The following is a 9063-nucleotide window of genomic DNA, read 5'->3' on the forward strand; positions in this document are numbered from 1 at the left end:
TCAGTAGAAGTCAGAGATAAGAAGAATTTAGTGGATTCAGAAAGATTATTCTTGCTTACAATATGCCATAGTTTATAATACTTCAACTTTTTTTATCTTTTAACTTAGTCTAGATTTCTATCAGCTTCTCCTAAGTATATTGTTTATTCTTGTGAAGAATTTAATTTTTAATGCTAGGTGAGACAAGTCTATTGGATATTTACTCAACTTTACAGAATTAATCAGTTCAATAATTTTCTACAGTAGTTAGGTTTGCAATTTGCTTAGGCATTTTTGATTGCCTAGGTAATCTTGATAGATGTTTCTGCCTTATGCTAGTGGTGGAATGCTATGTTTCAATAGGAAACATTGTTCTGTTGTCTTTAACAAGATACTTTGCGAAGTTGTGCAAAGTAAGGACTAACTGCACTTCATTTCTAAGTATGTTGTATATCATCATATGGTATATCATGCATCTTAGTGGAATGGAAAGACAAGTGTGCTTCAAATGTACCTGTTTATTGACAGCATTTGTTTACAGCCTTGTGCATTAGGGCTAATATGTGTTTTTTTTTTTTTCCTTTTTTTTTTTTTTTTTTCTGGTAGTCTGTTTAGTTAATTATCACTTCAATAGTGATAGTGCAAAGTGAAAATGCACCCAAAATACTTTGCAAGAGAATGGGATGACTCAGAGTTAATTTCAATAAGGAAGTAATTTGTTCATCCTCTGTGCAGGGCTAGAATTACTTTTTTTTAATATGTATATGGGACTTTTAGCATTGAATAAAGCCCTCAATATTATTGACAATCATCAGTTACCCAACTGGACAAATGCAATGGGCTGCATCCTTATGTGCAATGAAAATAGCACATGGGTGTGACAATGCCCTTCAGTCTGATTTGATATGTAACCTGTCATTTAGAAAAAACAATCAAACAAAATCTTTCCAACATGCAAATAACAAATTTTAAAATATTTTCCTTTAAATTATAGTAGCACATCATATTTGATAGACACAGCTCTAAGAGCCGCTGCCAATACAGATAGAGTATCCTAAGCACATAGCTACTAAATTCAGCATACTTTTCCTTCTGTTTAAAATGGATAAAAATCCCAAAGCTAATTAAAACATCTTTAGGTAGCATTGAAATGGAGTTGAAGAGATGACAGAGGTTTGGCAAATGTCTGAGGATAAAGAGCAGTTCTAGATATTCTGGCCTAGATTCAGCAGAGCACATCCTCTTGCACAATGTATGACTTAGACTGGGGAAAAGGCAGGTGTTGGTAGATCTTCAGATGTCTAGAGACTTGGATAGGGAGCCAGTGCTTTAAATTTTATTTAGTTCTGGCAAAGATGTAGGCAATTATGTGAAACTCCAGCAATTGTGCTTTGCCCAGACTGAGCTTCAAATTTCTCGTATTGCAAAAAAAAAAAAAAAAAAAAAAAAAAAACAAACAAAAAAAAACCAAAAAAAAACACCCCAAAACCCTAACCAACCAACAAACCAGAACAAAAACCAAACCCAAAAAAACAAAAACAAAAAAAAAAATCTCCCAGACAAGATTTCTGGGCAACAGTTATGCAATAAAAGGCATTGCATCTTCTACTACACTTGCTTTCTTTTGCCTTTACACTGTTGTGAAAGCAGCAAATACCAAGCCTTGTGTTACGTGCCTCTTGACCTGAACTCCCTGTTTTGAGCTCAGTTTCACTTAGACTTTTGGTTTGTTAGAAACATTGAACTTATTACCAGCTTTTTTAAGAGTATATCTTGAGCTTTTTTTAAGAGCATGTCTTTCTTTTTACCTTGTGCATGCTTACTATGATATAGGACTTTCCAGCTTTTGTGACAAATATTCACCATTCATACCATTATGCTCTTTGAGGAAGGGTATTTTCTCCTTCTTTTTTCTTGTTTTCCTATTCATCACAGAAATCTTACCTTCAAAATTTTCCAAAGCTGTTTTGCAAGTGCTGGGGTAATCATATGTGATATGCACACAATTTCTGCTTTTCATTTTCTGGTACTTTTCTGGAACTATTTATCTTATCACAATGGGGTTCATGGTTTCATTCCCATTGTGCTGAACTGATGCAAGTCCTTGCATTGACTCAGAGCACTTTTTACATTAAGAATATGAGCATCACATACAATTTAAGAGGAGGATGAGACAAGTAAACAGGAATACACAAGGGAGGCTTGCACTTAGTAATTTTTCAGAGCACTGCAAATGACTGTATCAGAACTGTGCTGCTGCCTTATAATGATCATCTGCTAAGAGTCAGTAAAAAAAAAAGGTTAAAATTATATAAAATTTTACCAGCAGAATAAGGTAAAGATCTGACCTCTCAGTTTTGAGGACCCGAGATCCTGGCAAGATTCCAAACCAGAACCACTTTCTGCCTGTGCTGCAGTGGCCCCTCCACCCAGTCATGGGCTGCGCAGCCACCTCAGGAGTGAGTGGGGAGAAGTGGCTCTCAGGAGTGCATTGACTAAAAGGTAAGAACAGGAAAGAGACAGCCACACTTTTCTTCTTGGCTGAATGCAGAGGGAAAACAACAGCCTAGGTGATTATGGCCCACAACTCTTTTGTATTGCTTCTGACTCATCTGTGTATTGGCAGCCAGGGAGAAAAACTCACTGCAATTTTATTTCAGATATAGATTATTCTTCTTGCTGCCAGTGGCATAATACCAAGATAAAAGGAATTTTTAGGGAATCAATATTTTTGTGGGTGTTTGAAATGCAGGTCCCTAATAATGAGGAGATAATAGTGACTGATGGTGACATTGTGGTGGAGGGCCGATTTCTGGTCCTGCCTTAGACCCTAAAACCAAAATGTACAGAGAACAAAATGGGAACAGAAGTTCTTGTGAGGACTTTGATTTTTCTGCAAGTTAGTAGTTACTATATCCATTCTTTTTAGAAAAGAGTGAGAAGATTTTCTAAGCAACTAAAGTTAGCAAAAATTTATTTACTGACTCCAGCAAAATCAGCATTAGGACCTCTGTGTGCCTCTACACCATGCAGTGTGAGCTCGGCTATATTCAGTACTCCTCCTAGGCCACATGATATCATAGATGATTTCATCAGAGGAGTATTAAAGGAATTGTAGTTATTGCTTCCTATGGCTTCAGCCCTTTTTCTTCACACACAAAACCTTATTTCCACACAGTCGCTTCCAGTTTGGAGTTCATCACTACAACCATCCCTAATGCTCTCAAAAGCTCCATATTTCTGACATGAAAATATTCTTAGTTCATCTGCATCATAAAATCACCTGCCAGAGTCTCTGCTTGCCTATCTGTAGCCTTTCACATTGACATAGCAAGGACACATGGCTAGCAAGGAAAACTAGCAGTGCTCTAATTCAGTGACAGTGAGAGGCTGTAAAGCACCTGAAAGCTTTAAACCTCCAGAAAGAAAATATTCTTGCACAATAATATTTAGGTTGTGGTTCTGCAGACCGACCAAAAAGGTGTATAAACACCCTGACTATTTGAGCAACTAGGGATGCATCACCTTAACAATATTAAAGAGTCAGTTAATCTCTTTTTTAAAAGGCACATGTGTTTAAGAAGTGAATGTTCAATGAAAATAAACACTGGTCTCACTGTGCTCCTTGCCAATTGTATAAATTATGTAGCACCAGCTATGTCAAAGGTCTGAGGTACATTGGCATTAATGAATGCACAGTGGAGTTTTGCACTAATTAATTTATCTTGTCAGATTGTGACAAAGTACTTTCCAATAAAATTTGCCAAGTCATAACCCCTGATCAGCCACCAGACAGCAATTAACAAGGTGCCTCGATTTTACTGTAATTCCTCATTGCAACTCCAAGGGAAAGCCTGGAATATCAGAATACACCAGCAAAAGTAGAAGAAAAATGGACTTGAAAACTTTTAGGAATAGCCGAACAAATTTTAAATAATAAAAAAGTATTACGGAAAATTAGAAAATTTTGTAAAATACCTTTCTTTTCAAGCAGTGACTATACTGATCCAAGGAAGAAACAAAACAGTATATCTGCCAAGTGGATTTGGAACTCCAAACACTGAAGATAGAAAAAAATAGATTTATCTTTCTTCACTGACTACTTTATCACCTGTTTCCTTTACTTGGGGACACTAAGCAATCACAAGTGTAATTTGCCAGAACTCTTTCATATAAATGTAAAATATTTTCTGTCTCATTATTTCCCTTCCAGAACTCCTTATCTGGAAAGCAGGTGACATTCATCTCATGCTTTTATCTGGAATGATATTCTTGGAGGATGAAATACAATTATTCTGAAGATTCAGGACCATGGGACTGTGCCTTCATTTTTATTTCCTTATCCCATTCTCTACTATTCACACTATTTTCCTCTTTTGAGTACAATACCTTTTTTTTTCCCTAAAGAAAATCTGCAGCTTATTTTCCAGGGAAGCACAAAAGATTTGCCTCCTATCAGCTTCAGGGAGAGACCAGAGAGAACTGACCAGAGAGAAGCTGCTGTTGACCTTGTGCATCCAAATAATACACAGTTCAGTAACCATAGGGATCTCATCATAATGCTAGCACATAAATCAGTATGTTAAATTTAAAGATTGATAAGATATATTAAGATATGAACCCCCAAGGCTGCCTTCACTGATGCAGTTCACCCTCAGCCTGATATTCTACAGTATCCTACAGGTAATAAAAAGACAGAGAGTAAAACAAGATATTATCACAAATGCTTTGAGCACAAACCACTCAGACTAATGAGAATAATTATCCTGCATCATCTACATTTTATTTGATGAGAGGTAGAAGGAAGCTGTAGTTGAGAAGAAACTTATTTTCCCCCCTTTTAATTAAAACATCCCCCCAGAGACAATTACATGTACTGTGTCAGAGTAATAATATTAGCTCAAACCAGAGTCAGTCTTTACAGCCCCTTCACTGTGATGTTACTGATGTGATCTCAGTGGTTTTCAGGATGCAAAGACAGACAAACTTCTTGTCTTCCAAAAAATCAAAAAGAGTTCCCCAGGGATGTTATTATTCAAGGAAGCCTTTGTGAATATGCTCAACTTTCAGTCTCTGGGTTTAAAAGTGAACTTAAAATACAAAACATACTCAAGATAGAGAATGACACAAGTACGTCTTCCCTGAGACCTAAAAAGATAGAGTGAGGAAAATTTTCAGTTTGCCTGAATAAAGGATGGGTTATGCCCAGATCTTTCTGGAAGGTGACATGTGATTATGGGAAGGTGTCTCTGTGTCAAATCTCATTCTCTTACCGGGCCCACGTTTTCACTGAGCTCTGGGTTGGATGTTCCTGATGTGTAAGTGCCTGTGAAATGCACCCACAGGCTACACCTCTACAGCTTGGTACCTTTAAAATGTGTGCAGGGAGCTTGTGGCTGCCTGGCTGGTAAGCTGCTACCGTGGTTAACCGCATTGTGCTGAGCTGCCTCTTGTGGGCTCAAAACATTCCAAAAGGGAAGTGCTCAGGACACAACCCCTGCACTGATCGCTGTGAGAGTGCCCACAACATGAAAAGATATGTGAAAATGAGCTTTTAAGAGTGTGAACATTGAAACTATCATACTCTTTAAATAACATCTGAATGACTTCTTACTTAGGGACCAAGAGCATATGTCAAATGAGCTTCAACACAGGGCTTTTGCATGTTTATGTAGTATAAAGACAGATACTTACCCACTGGCCATGCTTTTATTCTTGTTTTAGTTTCAGATTTCAAAAAAATAATATTTTCTTATGAGATAGTGCCATGGTTGGCCCTCAAAGATATATATATATATATATATATATATATATATATATAAAATATATATATATATATATATGTGTGTGTGTGTGTGTGTGTGTTCATCATACAGAGCTGACATCTCCAGAAAGGTTTTATTGCAACTGATTTCCTATCCCTAAATTAACAGTTTGAAACCAGTGGATGCTTGTGATTGCTTTTACCGTCTGACAGACTTACATGCAACTGTGTCTGTAATTCTTTTGTGACTTAAAGTACCCAGAGGCTTCCCCTGTGCCAAGTACAGCAACAGTGCATAGATAAGGGTGTACTAAAGGAGAACAGGATGAGAAAATAATTTAGGATGGTGCAGGCGCCCATTCTCATTTTCCTCCTGCGTTAAGACCTCTCATCTGATGGGTCATTATTATCAGCAACACAGTGGACACAGTCTGCTCTGAGAGGTGTTCTTAATTTGCTTCCAGTTTTGCTGGCACATTTTTTCAGCCAGACAGTGGGCTCCATGTTTTGCAGCTTCTTGCTAAATTGCTCAGAGCATCAAAGGCAGCTCTGGACACAGAGCATCCGTGGCAGTCTCAGGTGGTTCATCGTGTTTCCCCCTCTGGTGACCCGTGGCAGCAGCCCCTTGCTGGCTCCTGCAGGGTGAGGGTAAATGCTACAATGGCTCCACATGTCCATGGTGGGAGATTCCCCTCCTGAGGGCTGCTCAGCTCTTGCACAGTGGCCCTGGGCTGACACAGTGCCACGGGCCTCTCTCAGCAGCTGGAGAAGGGGATACTTCCTCCCTTTTCCAAGGTGATGGAGGGAGGGAAGAGACACTAGACCCACAAAATTACTTCATGTATTTGAAGTCCCTTTTGTTCCTGGTGACCTTACTTTTCAGTCATGCTTCCAAATAGACTGGATGATGATGCCAAGCATACCAAAGGAAAAGAACAGTAGCAAAAAAGGAGAAAATAATAATCTAAAGGCTGAATCAAAAGAAAATAGAAATGTGTAAACAACACAATTGGTAGAAAAAATCAGGTTTTCTCTCCCAAAGCTACTGCCAGCATCTGTTTTACTCATGAGACACAGTCCACTACCCTATGGCAGCTGATACTGCTTATCTCCAAGATGCCAGAGGCTGTCAATTATTTTCCAGTCTGGGTTATGTACTGCAGTATGTCATGGCACCAAAAATAATCTGAAAAGTTCCACTCATCAACAAAGCATTTCAGATGTTGCTTAAGATGGCAGCTACTGCAAATAATTTATCAGGTTATTTCTTTTTCAGGCATGAGCAAGTCTATGAAATGAAATATAAATTGAGTGTGTTCAAAGCATTGTCCAAACCAAGGACTCTAACACACACAGAAGTTCTACGTAAGAGTTTTAGATCTTTGCTGCTTTGAGAAAACAGATACATACCAACCAGAGCCACATTTCAAATGTTTTTGTTGGACAAAACTTATAGATTTATATTAGTAAAATGAACCAAGTAATGACTGTGGAAACAGGAGTAAATATAAAGAAATATACTTATAAATACAGTCAGATAAAGGGGAGAAAAGGCATAACAGCAGCTAATGACAGGTATCAGAAGAAAAGGGCTTTGTGTGCTGAAAGGCAAACAAATGCCCAAAGCTATCACACCAGTTGAATTTCATGAGTGTGCAAAGTCTGCATTTCTCTGCAAAAAAAACCAGCAAAGTGATTTTATGCTTTAATCTGCAACGCTGTCGTGGTCACAGATCTCAGAAAAGGATTGCTGGAGGCTCAGGCTTTTAATGAAAATGTTCAAGATCCAGTAGTGGATTCCAAAACAAAACTCACATTGGATAGCAGGTCTGGTACCTCCACCAAAAACCTTAGACAAAACCAATATTGAACATTGATTTTCCTTTTTGCTTCCTTTACTTACTATGTCTACTTACTATGTCTCTCTCTCTTTTTTTTTTAAATTCTCCTCTTGCCACCAATGCAAATTCTTTTCTTTAGAGATCTCCATCTCATTTGATGAGCTCCACTGAAACGAGTGCAAGATATGATAATGCAGTTACCAGTTCAGATTGGCTCTAAGCTTTTGCTCCCAGTATCCTGACCTTGCCGTCTCAACCCAATCTTTAAGGAGCTTCTGTGAGTCCTTTTTGGAGGAGATGGAGGGCTGTCACAGGGGCATGAGGGATGCTGTGAGAGGCTCTTAAAAATGAATGGAGAGCACAAACATGCTCAAGGAAGTTCTGCTAAAGTGAAATTCTCAGTTCATTTACCACAACAACTGTAACATCTCTCATGCTGTTGGATAGAAAATGGCAAGTGATGTATCTCTTGTCATTTATCTGCTTTCAGGGAGTTTTATGGGCATTAACATTCAATAGAACAAGTGCTCTGTGGACTCATAGTCTTTGATGACTCTTGTTTAGCAGGTAATCCAGGAAACCTATATGAGATATTTCTCGCTGCTTGTTTGTAAGGCATATCACTAAAGCACATTTCTTATGTATTTTATTTTCTCTGAGATTACAGCAGAATAATTTCCTCTGTGTTGGCTCAGAGTATGCTCATAGCACTTACATTGGGACCCCAGACAGCAATTTTTCACAAGTACTTAAACCTTAGATCAAAGTAAGTTTATGGGCATATTTTCTCAGCAGCAGATCTTTCACTATGTTTACATAGAAGGATGCTCTGTGGATAGGCTGGGAGATGGGATGTCAGCAGAGCTGGTCACTTCATGCATGTCTGCTCCCTGAGTGAATGTTGTTTCCAGGCTACCCACTCCACAGACATCTAACCAGCTGGTTTATTCCCATCTCAGCTTGTTATGTGATACTGTGACAACATGATTTCCCCACGGTACAAATCCCTTCTGAAGCCTCACAAGTAGAGATCTCCATTTTAGTGTGAAGCCCACTTCACCTGTGCAGTAATATTTTACTTCTTTGTAGATGGAAAACCTGATTGCCAGGGTAAATAAAAATTTAGTGATGTTCTGTGAGTAGTTAATCCACCCTTTAGTGCAACTGGTTATTTTGTAGAAATGTGAGGAAATATCCTCTCCCTCCTTGACCAACTCTTCCTCTTTTGCTTTGGCTGCTGAAGTGTTCCTGTGATGTGAGAAGTGCTCTGTGCCATAGCTTTCCATTTATGCTTTGGCTCCATCTCACCCTGAAAACTAGGATTTTTACTGAGAGGGAGAAAATTGACACTTCTTCAGTCAAAATTGAAAGTAATAATTTTGTCAGAGTGGGAAAATTCAGATTTTCTGTCAGAATAGGAATGTGTTAAAACACAATTAAACCTAGTAGGTTTGCAAGTAGCATTTGGATTTCTGCAGC

The sequence above is a fragment of the Anomalospiza imberbis genome, chromosome 2 (assembly GCF_031753505.1).
Source record: "Anomalospiza imberbis isolate Cuckoo-Finch-1a 21T00152 chromosome 2, ASM3175350v1, whole genome shotgun sequence".
In the NCBI taxonomy this organism is placed as follows: domain Eukaryota; kingdom Metazoa; phylum Chordata; class Aves; order Passeriformes; family Viduidae; genus Anomalospiza; species Anomalospiza imberbis.